This window comes from Gorilla gorilla, chromosome 10, assembly GCF_029281585.2.
Source record: "Gorilla gorilla gorilla isolate KB3781 chromosome 10, NHGRI_mGorGor1-v2.1_pri, whole genome shotgun sequence".
Classification (NCBI taxonomy): domain Eukaryota; kingdom Metazoa; phylum Chordata; class Mammalia; order Primates; family Hominidae; genus Gorilla; species Gorilla gorilla.
In genome coordinates this window covers 123848118-123863271 of record NC_073234.2, presented here as the reverse complement: position 1 = coordinate 123863271, position 15154 = coordinate 123848118, and the positions used below count along the sequence as shown (strand labels likewise).

Here is a 15154-nt window from a genome sequence, read left to right as displayed (position 1 = left end):
TCCTTTGGGTGTTGCTGGGATGTTAAGTCCTGGGGTTGTGACTGGGGAGAGTGATGTCACCCTTGATAATTTCTGTAGACTCAGGCAGAGCGGCTCACTAAGATAGAAACCTCTTATAAGTAGGTTTTTCTTTCTTTTTAGTAAACAGGTTGCTCATCACTCTTCGACATCTCTGACCTTGGCTGCAGAGTGGGTGCTGGGTGTTGGGAGAAGGGCACGCATGGAGGTCCCTCTTATCCCATGTCTCATCTGATTTTTCTTCAGTCTCCTCCTCCTCACTTTCAGAGCAGAGAGTCCTCATGTGCCACTGGGACTCCTCATGCCCTTCCCTGTCTGTCTGTGTCTTGCTGAGCCAGGCAGACTCCTCGCTCTCCAAAGTGACAGTTCATTTTCAGATTCCCTGTTCACGGTTCCATTTTGCAAGTGACAGAGACCAGTGTGTTATTCCTCTTAAGTAGTGTAGCAGTAGCCTCTGGGAATGAAACGTTTAGCCAAATGACTGACTCTAACGGAGAATTTTCAGGTATTTTGGTAGACCAAGGGATAGAATAATTTAGGGATAGAATAATTTAGGGCTAGGTTGAAGTTCCTGTTGCTAAGTGACATTCCCCACCCTCCACTCCCCCGACTTTTTTTTTTTTTGGAGACAGAGTCTCACTCTGTCACCCAGGCTGGGGTGCAGTGGTATGATCAGAGCTTACTGTAGGCTTGGCCTCCCGGGCTCAGGTCATCCTCCCACCTCAGCCTCCCAGGTAGCTGGGACCACAGATGTGCACCATCATGCCTGGCTATTTTTTTTGTGTGTGTGTTTTTTTGTAGAGACAGGGTCTCACCATGTTGCCCAGGCTGGTCTTGAACTTCTGGGCTCAAGCGATCTCCCCAGTTTGGCCCCCCAAAGTGCTGGGATTACAGGTGCGAGCCACCATGCCTGACCCATTTTCCCCCTTTTTATAAAAGCGATATGTGTTCAATTCATACCACTTGCAAAACGCAGAAAGACACAGAAAATTGAACAACACATTCCTCCATAATCCCTTTAGTCGAGATGACTCATCGCAACAGATACACACACAGTGTAAATATATATTTACAAAAAATATACTTTGTATATTCTTCTGTAGCCAGTTCTTTTCACTTAGCAATATCTTGTGAGTATAGTCCCATAACTATAAATATTCATCTATACTGTGAGTTTTTTTCCAGCTGGAAAAATTTCAAACAACGCAAAACATAAAAAACAATTAAGATCTCTATTATTGCAATCCTCAGGAATAAGCATTATCACTTTAAAAATATTCTCTTGCCTTTTTTTCTATGCATATGCACACTAGAATCTAATCCCTATACAGATGCTCCTCGATTTACAATATGGATGTGACCCCATTGTGAATCAAGGAATGTACTGAATGCCTGTTGCTTTCTCACCATCATAAAATGAAAAAATCAAAGCATCATAAGCTGGGGACTGTCTGTAGTGTCCTGACTTGCTTTACCTACCCTTGTGTCCTCAGCACCTTGAAGAAGGTCTGGCATGTAGCAAATGCTTGGTAAATATTGTTAAATGAATGCAAAATTATAAATGCATATTTAGTAGGGTTCCTGGAGTAGAATCTGCTTCTACATTTTTCCCCCAAAGCTTGTAAAACCCTCATTTAAAATGTTACATGTATTTTCTGTTTTCTGGGAAGGGGACTGGAGTTTACCTTTGAGCAGGACCATCCCTTGATTCTGGGTGTGAGCACTTGGTGAGAAGAAAATAAGCAAAATAACTATCCACGGTTCTTGGGGATGCCCTGAAAACTCAAATACTGAAGCTGCAGATGGAGCAGTTAAGTATTCTAAAGGGAACCTAAAGCAAACTGTGTTTGTTGGTAGGACATGCCCCTGCAGGGTTGGAGCAAAATCTGTTTCTAAACTTAGAGTTTGGCTGCCCCAGGCCTGAACGCACTTGTTTGCTCTTGGGAGACAGGGTGTGCATTCTCATCCAAGCATTTGCTTGCTGGAGTTGAGGATTGAGGACCAGATGGTGGTAGAAGGGATATGCAGGCTTGCTCTTGCTCTCACCTGAGGCTAGAGAGAAGTGCCACGTCTGGTAAGGAGTATGCTGGTCTCCAAGGTTGGTCTCCCTTCCAGTAGTAATGTACCAAATCCAATGAGCAGACTTGGACTTGCCCTCCTGGCCTATGTGGTTGTCTTGTTTGGACTACGGGGTGATGGTGGGATGTCCTTTGGAGGAGAGATGTTCCCATGTTTCTCCAGGGGGTATTGTGGGTCTACTAGACAGAAAGGCTTATTCCCCACTTCTCTTGGTTCAGATGAGCTGGGTGGGAACTTGGAGGTGTGGCAATTTTCCCAGAACATCCTCCGTGCAGGGTGAGTGTTTACGCAGGAAGTTCCAAGTAAAGCGCTTGGATGTTGAGTCTTAGCAACCACTCTTAGCAATAATTTTAAATTAATCTTCATGGTACTATATCTCTCCTCTTATTCTGTTGTCTGTAGTAGCACCCGACAGGCTGAGGATCTATCAACATTTTAAATGCAAATATCCTTTACCCCAGAATTATCACTTCTAGGAATCTCATCTAAAGAAATACTAGTGTGATGGACAAAGAAGCATGTAGCAATGTTCTTTGCAACTTGTGTGCAATAGCATAAAACTGGAAATAAGCAAAGTACTGGACAAGTGGGGACTGTTAGATAAAGCTTGGCATATCTGCACTAGAGTGAGGCCGATCTGTGCACACAGACATGGAAGCTTCTCTGACACATATGGCTGAGAATAGAGAACAATCCTATTCATACAAGAAAAAAATCAGTGCCAAAATCTATGTATGTAAATGCACAGAAAAATTCTACAAGTGTGCCCACTTAATAAGTGGAGCTGCCTCTAGGGAGGGCAGTGGAATTATATGTGTGGAGTATATATGAATAATGATGGTGGTAATTAAGATGTGACATTTGTTGAGTGCCCACTCTGGGCCAGGCACTGTTGAGGGGCTTTACGTGAATTTACTTGCTCAATGCTAATAATGACCCTATGAGTTGTGATTATAATCCCCATGTTACAGATGAGGAAATAAAGGCATGACTCCAGGGGGTGCTCTATACAAGGAATACAATAGGAATTGTGGCCCTAGAATTGTTCAGCGTAGTGGGACCATAAAGACATGAGGCGAACGTGCCTGATTTAAGTAAAAGGTGGAGTCAGACCTTGAACTATTACACTCGATTGCCTCTATTTTCCCCTCCTTTAAAGCCAGTTTTTACAGTGGGATTGTTTTTATGTATTATATGTGTGAAACAAATAACTACATCCTGGTCTCACTTGGATATTTGTAAGGGCCTGTATCCCCATGTGGGTGAATGTGAGCCATCCTGCCTCCTGGGCTGGGGGTGGGAACCGCCCCAGCAGACCACAGCAATGGCACAGCAGGATGTCAACACCAGAAGGACCCGTGGGCACATTCCTGAGCTCAGGTAAAAGGATTCCTGCGGAAACCTCAGAAATACCTGGGGCTAATTCCAAGCCATTAGGCTGCTGTGGGCTTGCACCTTAATAGTTTAGGTGTGACAAAACTTCTTCAAGGAGTAAAAGACTATTATATAATCACACACATCTCAGGCTAAGGCCTGGGACATGAGGGATTATATAATAATGCTCTATATGGAACAAAAATAGGATTATATTATGCATTGTGCATGTGAACTGATTTTGTATTCAATATGTCATAAATGCTCGGCAGCCTTTGAAAAAAGATAAGGTAGGTACTAGCTGTCTCCTATGTGCATTGTTGGCCATCCTGCAGGTAGACTGTAATTTGCTTCTCTAATCCCCTAGGGGGCACCAATGTTACTTTCTGAATCTAAACAATGTTGCAGGGACATCCTTGGCCTCCAGTGGCTTCAGTGCGTCTGACTTTCCCAAGGAGCCTGTAAACATGTAGATCCTGGGCTCATCCTGTGTAATAACTACTGCTTAATAACGAATTACCCCCAAACCTAGCAGCTTGAAACAATGACTATTCATTTGTCTCACAGAGGTTTTGAGAGTCAGGAATTAGGTAGTGTCCTAGCTGGTTGCTTCTGGCTTGAGGCCTCTCAGGAGTCAAGATGTGGTTCAGACTCAACTGGGGCTGGAGGATCCATTTCCAAGGCAGCTCTCTCACAAGATCTGTGCTGGCTGTTGGCAGAATCCAGCTCCTGGACCTGCAGAATTCTCTATAGGGTTGCTTGAGTGTCCTCATGACATGGCGGCTGACTTTCCCCCACAAAGAGTGACCCAAGAGAAAGCAAGACAAGGCTTTTATGACTTAACCTCAGACGGCGCTCTGACATTTCTGCAATATGCCATTGCATTAGTTACAGAGGCCAGGCCTGTTCAAGGTGGGAGGAGACTATAACAAGGTGGGTGTGAATACCAGTGACACAGCGGGAGGCTGGAATCACTGGGAGTCATCTTAGGAGATTTCACAGGTGTGAGTGGAATGCAGGGATCCCACCCTCCCACCTACTTTTTTTTTTTTTTTAGAGATGATGTCTTGCTCTGTTGCCCAGGTTGGACTGCAGTGGTGTGATTATCGCTCACTGCAGACTTGAACTGAGGCTGGATGCCACAGCTTAGGAGATTCTGATTTTGCAGGTGTTGAGTGGAATGCAGAGGTCCTGTCCCACCCCCACCCCTTGCCCAGCTAATGCCCCCCTAACTTTTTTTTTTTTGAGATGGAGTCTCACTCCATTGCCCAGGCTAGAGTGCAATGGCACGATCTCAGCTCGTTGTAACCTCCGCTTCCTGGGTTCAAGCGATCCTCCTGCCTCAGCCTCCCCAGTGGCTGGGATTACAGGTGTGTGCCACCACGCTGGCTAATTTTTGTATTTTTAGTAGAGACAGGGGTTTCACCATGTTGGCTAGGCTGGTCTTGAACTCCGGACCTCAGGTGATCTGTCTGCCTTGGCCTCCCAAAGTGCTGGGATTGGAGGTGTGAACCACAGCCTAATGCCCCTTGTTAACAAGTGCCCAGGGTAATCTGTTGTGGGCACTCCGAGCATATATTTCAGAAGATATCTGTATATCTATGATTGTTCACATCTCTGATTATTTTTTTTAGGGTAAATGTCCAGAAGTGGATTTTCTAGGTGAAGGGGACACCCTAGCATAATGCTATTGGTATCTTCTATCACTCCGTTCTCTAGAGAGGGGACCTCAGGCTACACTCTGGATATGGAGCCTTGAAATGCCCTTCAACCACACTGAGTTGACTATGGCAATCCTGTTTGCCTGTTTTTAGGATGTGGGTTGGACAGGAAGAGGTGACTAGAATGACAGGGCAGAATATATTTTGCGTTTCTTGCCTGACATCAGCAAAGCACTGAGGTTGGTGGCAGCGGTGAAGTTGTCAACCAGAAAAATGCATTAGCTCAGCACAGATTTACTAACTCAGTCTTCAGTTCCTCTTCAAGAGGGGTTGCAAATGGGCTCCTGAAATTTGCTTGCCCTGGGATGTGGGAGTGAGGGGACAGGAATGCCACTGGTATCTTTGGTTTGTGTATACAGTAGAAGACTTTGAACAATCCCGAAAAAAACTCATTGGTCTATAAATGGACATTTACAGAAAAGACCCTGGGCAGACTTCACTTTGGAGTCACACAGACGGAGAGTTTGGGTCCCAGCTCCTCCTTGTTTGATTAGGAGAACTTGGGTGTTACTTGGTTCTCTGAGCCTCGGTTTCTTAGTCTATATAATGGAGGTAATTATTACAATGTGTGTGTATAACTTCGAGATGAAAAAAGAGTAAAAAACCCAAATAATCACATTGGGGGTCGTTTTGAAAATCAAATGATAGCTGGGGATCCTGCAGGGGCATCAGTTGTGTGTGGCCCTTCTGCTGGTATCATCTATCTGATGTATTGAGCTAGCTTTCCCGACCTCTGACTTAATGTGGTGTAGATTAGCCCCATTCCTGGCTCCCTGGGTAGGCAATTTTGTTATAGGAAAGGGGTCCCAATAGAGACACCAAGAGAGGGTTCTTGGATCTCGCGTAAGAAAGAATTCAGAGTGAGTCCATAGATTAAAGTGAAAGCAAGTTTATTAGGAAAGTAAAGGAATAAAAGAATGGCTGCTCCGTAGACAGAGCAGCCCTGAGGGCTGCTGGTTGCCCATTTTTATGGTTGTTTCTTGATGATATGCTAAACAAGGGGTGGATTATTCTTGTCTCCCCTTTTTAGACCATATAGGGTAACTGCCTGTGGTTGCCATGCCATTTGTAAACTGCCATTTGGGGCTTTCACAGTGGGAGTGTAGCAGTGAGGACGACCAGAGGTCACTCTCGTCGCCATCTTGGTTTTGGTGGGTTATAGCTGGCTTCTTTACTGCAACCTGGTTTATCAGCAATGTCTTTAAGACCTGTATCTTGTGCCGACCTCCTATCTTATCCTGTGACTAAGAATGCCTTAACCATCTGGGAATGCAGCCCAGTAGGTCTCAGCCTCATTTTACCCAGGTCCTATTTAAGATGGAGTTGCTCTGGTTCACACGCCCCTGAAGATTTTAGCTTTGGCCAGTCAGAGGACTTATTGCATCCCAAGCCACAACAAGGTTTGGGGAAGGCACATGACTCCTGCCGATCCAATCAGAGTGAATTCCAGGACTCGTGAGAGATATCCTGATAAAGAGGCATTCTTCTTCTGCTGAGGGTCTGAGCTAGTGGGATGTAAGCCAGGAGCTGCTGTCATTTATTTTGTTATGCTGGGGGAAACACGTACCTGAGAGTGAAGCCAACAGAGACAAAAAAGAGAGAAGAACCAAATCTTGATTCTGTCTTTTGAGCACCTGGATCAAGCTGCACCTGAACTTTCAAGTTATACCAGCCAGTAAATCCCCCTTTAGGCTTAAATCAGTTTGATTTGAGTTTCTGAAACTTTCAGTCTTGCATAGTAACAAATGAGGTAAAATTTGGGGCTATGTGAAAGCCCCAAATAGCAGCAAATTATCTGTGTTAAATTTCCATGCATTTGTTACCTTTGCTGGGGATGAGGCAAGATTATATTTCCCTGGGTCACTCTCTCATCCCCTTGGGAAAAGGAACTACTTGTGTTCATTTTGAAAAGCCAGACATTTGGCCACTCCTAGAGATATAACATAAACTCTGTTTCTCAAAGCATGAGTGTGTCTCTAGAATGGAATATCTTCTCTGCTTACTGCTTACACTCTTCAGAAATTAACATGTCTCTTTGTAATTCACAGAAAAAATACCCCAACAAAACCCTGAATGAATAGAATTTATAGTTTTGGCTTTTTCTTTCATCCTTTTCTCATCAGATCATTGGCTCTTGCTACTAGCTTATATTACAATTTGATATGATAGTTGATTTAGCACAAAATTTTATGTGACAGGATAATTCATTGCAACACCATTAATTTGTGTTTTGTTTTGTTACAGGAAAAGACTCAGAATGGATGGAAGTTGTTTATAAATTCTCCTCTGCTGCATACTGTTAAGAAGGGGAAAGAGGAGTGCTGGGTAGGTGGACATGCAATGTCTGCTACAAGTGGTACTCAATAAATGTTTCTTTTACTCTTCTGTCTTGTTAGAACATTGCAACATACTAGAAGAGCAGTTATCTGCAGGTAGAAGAATTCTCCCAGGGTCCATCAAAACCTACTCCATAGCCAATGACCTAAATATGAAGCCTGTGGATTCACTTCAGACAGAGGACTGGTAGATGAGAGTTTTCGGAGCTGCTGCAGGAGTGCATAGGCTCTGACTCCATTACCTATCACAGAATGTTACCATTCAAAGATCAGTGATGTACATCCTAGATAATACTGGCAGCCAGGAGCTGCAGAGCCCAGTTCCAAGAAGGCACTCTGTAATCTCAGGGAACTTGAACCATTCTGTTTGCCCTTCAGCTTGCAGCCCTTGGCTTATGGCTCAAAAGATAGGGAGGTGAGTGACTTTGAGGAGTGGGGAAGAGGCACAAACAATGAGTGAGGAGGGAGATCCCTCAACACCAGTGGGGTAGGAGATCTGCAGATACCTCAATCCACTCTCTCATGGGATCCTGGGGAGGTGGCTGGACCCCCACTGGTGGTCAGGATGGGGAGGTGTGGAATGGCTGGGGTACGCTGACAGAAGCTGGACCCTGGGTACTGGGCCCCCCAGCCTCCACAAAGATTCCTGTGGCCAAACTTAATGGATTCTGCAGAGTTGGATTATAAACTCACCAGTAAGGTCATGGGGAACTGAAGTCCAGAGCTTATCCTTTGTTTCCTGGCCCCAAGTTAAACCTCTCAGATTCTAATGTGGTAGAAGGACCACCTCAAAACAGGGAGATTGATTTCTTGCCAACTCCATAGGTTGGGGGCTCAGAGTTGATTGGAAAATGAGCATGGCATTTATTACACGTTTCCTTTTGCACGTGATGTTTTATAAGCATAACTATTATTTATTAGATGTTTACTAGTGCCACACACTGTGCTGAATATGTTAACTTGCAGTATTGACTTTACCCTTCAAAGCAACCCCATGATATTAGATGTTATTTGCTACAAGTAATTTACATTTTGTAGATGAGGAAACTTGAGTCTTAGAGAGATTAGCTTGCTTGCTGTAGCATATGTTGTTGATGCCCCTTCAAGCCCCACTCCTACACCCTTGGGTTTTACCATTTCCGAGGCCACGGGCAGAACTTCCATCTCCTAGCATTGGCAGCACTTTGCCCAAGGGCTCTCTTTGGCCACCAGATCCCCCATACATAATAGGCCAGAAGTGCAAGGGGGTTAATGCCTCTGGCAGCATCCCTTAAATAATAACATATGGGAGTTGGAGTATTAATACCCCAGTTCCCTTGCTGCTTGGATGAGTTACCATTGAGGCAGTATTTAACATTGGTTCTCCAGCAGAATTCAGCTCCAGTGATAGCTTCCTTGATACACACCCTTTATTTGTTCCTCCTCTTCCCCACTCCCCTGTGGTGCTTCCTGAGGTCACTTTCTAAATCAACTATGTGCACTCGAACCCTTGTCTTAAAGTAAGTTTCTGAAGGATCTTGAACTAAGACACTTGCCCATGGTAAGTTGCAGAGCTGGGATCTAAATCCTGTTCTGCCGATCTCTAATTCCTGTGCACTTAGTCTTTGCACTAGAAGTTTCTTTTAAGCATGATATACCAGCATTTTGAGTGTCTGCAAGGACTCCATGATGTACAAGTTCTCTGCCACTTGGCAAGCTTGAAAGCAGTGATCTCAGATATGTGTATGTGAAGTGAGTGGGAACTACACAGACCCCTGATCTTATTTACTATGGAAGTGTCAGGGAGAGCAGCTTCCATAAGCCAATGTCAGGGTGGAATTCTTCTGCTCTTTGGTGGGAAAGAGGAGGGAGGAGTGTGCTGCTCTGAGGAGGGGTCTATGTGCTGATGTTGAGTCTAGTTAGCATGCTGCTTGAGTACATCTCCTCCAAGCTGGCCATCTCTCAGCTGGGCAATAAAGTAATTTGACTAGGGCTGTCTTCCAGGCTAGAGCTCCTGGAGATTGCTCCCCATTTATCATGGAGGAAAAATCGGGATCCACAGCTCCTGGCTTGCCAGCATCATCTAGGCTGCACGTCATTGATCTTTGAATGGTGAAGTTCCGTGATGGGTAATGGAGACAGAGCCCGTACGCTCCAGCAGCCACAAAATCTCTTCTCAAACCAGTCCTCTGCCTGATGTGATTCCACAGGCTGTGTGTTTACTCATTGGCAATGGGGTAGGAGTTGATGGACCCTGGGAGGATTCTTCTGCCGACAGATGCCTGCTCTGCTGATTTGTCGTGATGTATCTCAACAGAGAAGGACTGGGAGGAGGGAAGAAAATGTGTTTTGAATACGACTGCAGTGGAAGTTGTATGCTTGCCTACATGCAGGGATCTGCAACCTTTTTTCTGTAAAGGCCCCAGTAGTAAAGATTTTTGACTTTGCAGCCATATGGTCTCTGTTGCAACTATTTAATCCTGTCATCGTACCACAAAAGCAGCTATAGACAATGTATAGATGAATGATTGTGGCTAAGTTCCAATAAAACTTTATTTACAATAGCAGGCTGGGTTTGGCAGGCCAGCTGACTCTGGCCTACAGCACCCACCCTCTCTTACCCTCTTTCCTTATACGACCTGATTTTCATATCATCCCTCTCTTGTATCCCTTGTGCTCCTGGGAGATTGACTCCATCCTCAGTCATCAGGGGTGGATTGTGATTGGTTTAAGCCAATCAGCATTCCATTTCTCTGCCCCCAGACCCCCTCCTCTGGACAGAGTGATTGATTCAGAAGTGGACAGGTGACTGAAGTCAGCCAATCTGACTGAATGTCAAAACTCTTCCTTGTGAGTAGGGAGAAAGGCAATTCATGTCCATAGATTCCATAGATTTCAAACATGAGACCTGGAGCTACTGCAGCTATTTTGTTCTCCCAAGGAAAGCCTGTTTGTGGATGAAGTCAGCCACAATGAGAAAGTAAGGATTATGAGAATTAGAAGTGAAGAGTGAGCCCTGAGACTTTCCAATTATAAATTGCTTTTAAAAAAATGCCAGTTTGTGGCCAGGCACGGTGGTTCACACCTGTAATCCCAGCACTTTGGGAGGCTGAGGTAGGCAAATCACTTGAGGTCAGGAGTTCGTGACCAGCCTGGCCAACATGGTGAAACCCTGTCTCTACTAAAAATACAAAAATTAGTCAGGCATCATGGCGCGTGCCTGTAATCCCAGCTACTCAGGAGGCTGAGGCAGGAGAATCACTGGAACCCCAGAGGTGGAGGTTGCAGTGAGCCGAAATCGTGCCACTGCATTCCAGCCTGGGTGACAGAGCGAGACTCTGTCTCAAAAATAATAATAATAATAAAAATAATTACAAAAAGTAGCCGGGCATGGTGATGTGCACCTGTAGTCCCAGCTACTCAGGAGGCTGAGGCAGGAGAATGGCTTGAACCTGGGAGGCAGAGGTTGCAGTGAGCTGAGATTGTGCCACTGTACTCCAGCCTGGGCGACAGAGAGATGCTTCTCAAAAAATGAAAAAATAAAAATAGGCCAGGCATGGTGGCTCTCACCTGTAATTCCAGCACTTTGAGAGGCCGAGGTGGGCGGATCACAAGGTCAGGAGTTCGAGACCTGCCTGGCCAACATGGTGAAACCCCATCTCTACTAAAAATACACACACACAAAATTAGCTGGGCATGGTGGTGGGTGCCTGTAATCCCAGCTACTAGGGAGGCTGAGGCAGGAGAATTGGTTGAATCTGGGAGATGGAGGTTGCAGTGAGCCGAGATCACGCCACTGCGCTCCAGTCTGGGTGACAGTGCGAGACTCCATCACACACACACAAAATAAAGTAAAATAAAAATAAATGCCATTTTGAGATGAACTTTAAGTACTTAAGAATCTTAATAGGCTTTTTTTTTGTAGCTAGACATTATGCTTCACAGATATCTAATTTAATAGTCATAACAACTCTATGTTCAAGGCTTTCTAATCTCTATTTAGCAGATGCTGAGACTAAGACATAAAAAGATTAAGTGGCATGGTTTGAAGTCACACAGTGGAGATGGTAACGAGTGACCACCTGGAACCCCTCCTGCATTCTCATATTTCAGCATTACTTCCTGCCCCTGGCCACAGTGATTGATGGCTCTTGGAAGAGGCATATGATGCAAGCTGAGCCCATCAGAATCCTCCTCTGGGATTTTTCTTTCTGGAGCTGGAGGAAAAGAGTTCTTTTTCTCTGTTTGTGCATCCCCCTTTCTACAAATCTTTTTTTCCACCCAAATCTGCAAGATTGTAGAGGGAGCAGCCGTTGTTATAGTATAACCCTGCCTCTGGTCACAGTTGATTGTTTTAAAGGAAAACACTTGACCCAAGAAAGACTAATTAGTCCTGTGTTGGTTTAAAAATATATCTGTCAGAGGCGTTTGAATCACAGCGACTCCATCTTGAGTGAGGGCTGGAAAATGAGACTGGGACCTGCTGGGCTGCGTCCTCAGAAAGTTTGGCATTCCAAGCTTCTAGATGTTTACGGTTAAGGGAACAAATTAATAATGTTTACTAACAGACCCAGACTTGGGAGTGTCCAGATATCCTGATATCTGGAGAACACAGGCATTCCTAATTTTGCTTTAAAGATAATAATATCGATTCTTGCAAAATATAGTCATTAAGAAAATTAATCCTGTATCACAAACCCTTGGAGCACGTCTCCCCATATATACAAACATTGTACCTAGCGGGGATGTGTTCCTCCTCTCACTTTCAGGAATGTCCTACTCTGTCTATGGAGTAGCTGTCCTTTCACTACTTTACTTTCTTAATAAACTTGCTTTTACTTTGCGCTGCAGACTCACCCTGAATTCTTATCTTGCGCGAGATCCAAGAACTGTCTCTTGGGGTCTGTGCTGGGACCGCTTTCCTGTAACATATTTCTGGCGTCCACAGAAGGGACTATAGTGAGGAAACCACTGACTTTGGGTAAGTGGTGGGGTCTTGTAACATATTCACAAGTTCTTTGATACTCCTTCCTTCAAAAGGTGAAGCTCTCCCTTTCATAAAACATGGGCTGAACTTAGGGACTTGCTTTAAATTAATAGAATGATGGTATGTGATGTCTGAGGCTGATCATAAAAAGGATAGTTTCTGCCAGATGTTTTCTGTCTTTTAAAAAAATATTTAAATATTGATTTGTTTATTATTTTCAATCCAAATCTGTTTCAGGCTATGTTCTGTCTCTCAGATCACTCCCTGCAGGTGAAGCCAACTGCCATGTTGTGCAGAGGCTCCAGCCTCCCGTGGAGAGGCCCACACGGAGAGGATCTGCCATCGCCAGCAGGAGCTTTCCAGCCATGTGAGTGACTTCTTCTGGAAATGGATTCTCCAGCCCCAGTTAACAGCATTCCGATTGTTAACCAAAAAGTGACTGAGGCCATTAGAGGTTTATTTAGCCAAGGTTGAGGATGCACCCTGGAAAAACAGAAATCGGAGGAGCATCTGTGATCTCTGCTTTTCTCCAAAGGGGGCTTTGTGTGCACTTTGGTATTTAAAGGAGAAAGAGCAAGGAGTGGGAGGCGGGAGAGGAAGGGAGGGAGATATGCGGTGAGGTAGATGGTTACATTCTTGTGAAGCCCTGATTAGTCTCAATAAATCTAAATTTTAGGTGGGGCACAGTGGCTCATACCTGTAATCCCAGCACTTTGGGAGGCTGAGGCAGGTGGATCACTTGAGGCTAGGAGTTCCAGACCAGCCTGGCCAACATGGCAAAACCCTGTCTTTACTAAAAATACAAAACTTATCTGGTGTGTAGCTGTAATCTCAGCTACTCAGGATGCTGAGGCAGGAGAATCGCTTGAACCTTGGAGGTGGAGGTTGCAGTGGGCCAAGATTGTGTCATTGCACTACAGCCTGGGCAACAGAACAAGACTGTTTCAAAAAAATCAGTCAATCAATCAATCAACATTATACATGTGAAAAGAGGGAGTAGAGGAAAAAGTCAATTATGTATTATCTCCCTCTCAGTAAATCTACATTTTACATAAGATAAACATGAAAAGAGGGAGTAGAGGAAATGAGCTCATGGTTTGGGTTGTGAAATTCCAGCTGTCTGTTTGGGAACAAAAGGAAGACAGTATTGGTGGCTCAATTCCCAAGCTTAACTTTCCCTTTGGCATAGTGAGTTTGGGGTCGCATAATTCTATTTTTTTTTTTTTTTCATAAGATGATTTCTGGCATGGGAGACACTGAACCATAACCACCCAGCTAAGCTGCCCCTGGATTCCTGACCTGCAAGACACGAAGTGAGATAATAAATGGTGTTGTTGTAAGCCTTACTGTTTCTGGGTAATTCATTGTGCAGCAGTAGATAACTGATACCAGACCCTTCACTGAGTCTTTTGGGCTTGAAATGGAGAGACTCAGGCTAATTTGGGATTTGGGATCTCTTGGCAGACATTATTTCCTATCATAAAGATCAGAATGCCAGAAGAAGCCAGTTTCCAAGCAAGAGAGGGCAAAATGAGAGGGAGAGTGGGAGAGAGAAAGAGAGAAGAGAATAGAGAGAGAGAAGACTGGGGTGTGTGTGTTATTTCTACCCTTTTTTGGGTGACAAAACCCAGATTTACCTTTGCAGGGATGACTCTTTTCCCACTCTGTGTTCATTTGGTTCGATAGATCTGGCTGCACGCCCTCGCTTCCTGGGTGATTATGTAATTTACATAGTTTTAGCACCAATATGAAGTAGTTTCTGAAGCTAGCCTCTGGGGTTTTCAGTTATCTGAGCCAGTATTTCCTCCCTACTTTTTTTTTTTGCTAAACTTGGTTTGACTTGAGTCTCACAAGTGAAAGGGACTTCATTGAAACAGGAGCAGAGAGAAGCAGCAGATAGAGATTAAGAAATTTCTTGAGAATGTACAAATTCCTGGATCCAGCTGTTCCCAAAACCCAGGCAAATCCTGCCTTCAATAACAACAGCCAGACAGCAGCAACAGCAAACATTTATTGAATACTTATAATGAATTCCACCTTTGGCTAATTTAGTTTCTCTCATTCGCAATCAAGAAAGTCTTAAAGAATACAATATCCATTGCAAAAATATCTGGAAGGGGAGATAATGTGCCAAGGGAAACGAAATAAATCAAGGTTTACAAAAAGACAAAAGTGAAAGATCACGCAAGACCATAACTGTGTCATGTGTAAATTTCACCTAGGCCTTCTCTGTATTTAGGGCACCCTGTGACAGGGACCTCAGCCCCATGGGGAGATCTCAATGGATTAGATGCTAAGCTGATGCAGGCTTGGGGAGTTGCCAGAGAAACCTAAGCAAGGCATACATCTAAAAGCTTTCTGAATAGTTAAAATTAGGTCCTAAATCTATCTTCTTATTAAGAATGACAAGGATGGGCTGGGCGCAGTGGCTCACACCTGTAATCCCAGCACTTTGGGAGGCTGAGGTGGGCGGATCACTTGAGATCAGGAGTTCAAGACCAGCCTGGTCAACATAGAGAAACCCCATCTCTACTAAAAATACAAAAAATTAGCGGGGCGTGGTGGCGCATGCCTGTAATCCCAGTTACTTGGGAGGCTGAGGCAGGAGAATCACTTGAATCTGGGAGGCGGAGGTTACACGAAGCCAAGTTTGTGCTATT

The 15154-nt window shown here is 44.5% G+C and overlaps 1 long non-coding RNA gene across 3 annotated transcripts in view; it reads left to right on the top strand.

Moving 5' to 3' along the window:
• The window catches only part of LOC109029185 (uncharacterized), a 69115-nt gene extending 55275 nt beyond the window's left edge, over positions 1–13840 (top strand). For 2 of the 3 annotated variants that reach the window (XR_008670589.2, XR_008670590.1), the window contains 4 exons: positions 7437–7517; positions 12359–12488; positions 12732–12861; positions 13729–13840. This is a non-coding gene — a long non-coding RNA (uncharacterized lncRNA). Of the gene's footprint in view, positions 1–3354; positions 3478–7436; positions 7518–12358; positions 12489–12731; positions 12862–13728 lie in introns of those variants that run through there. The other variant, XR_008670591.2, reaches the window with a different exon arrangement.
• Positions 13841–15154: the final 1314 nt, after the last annotated feature.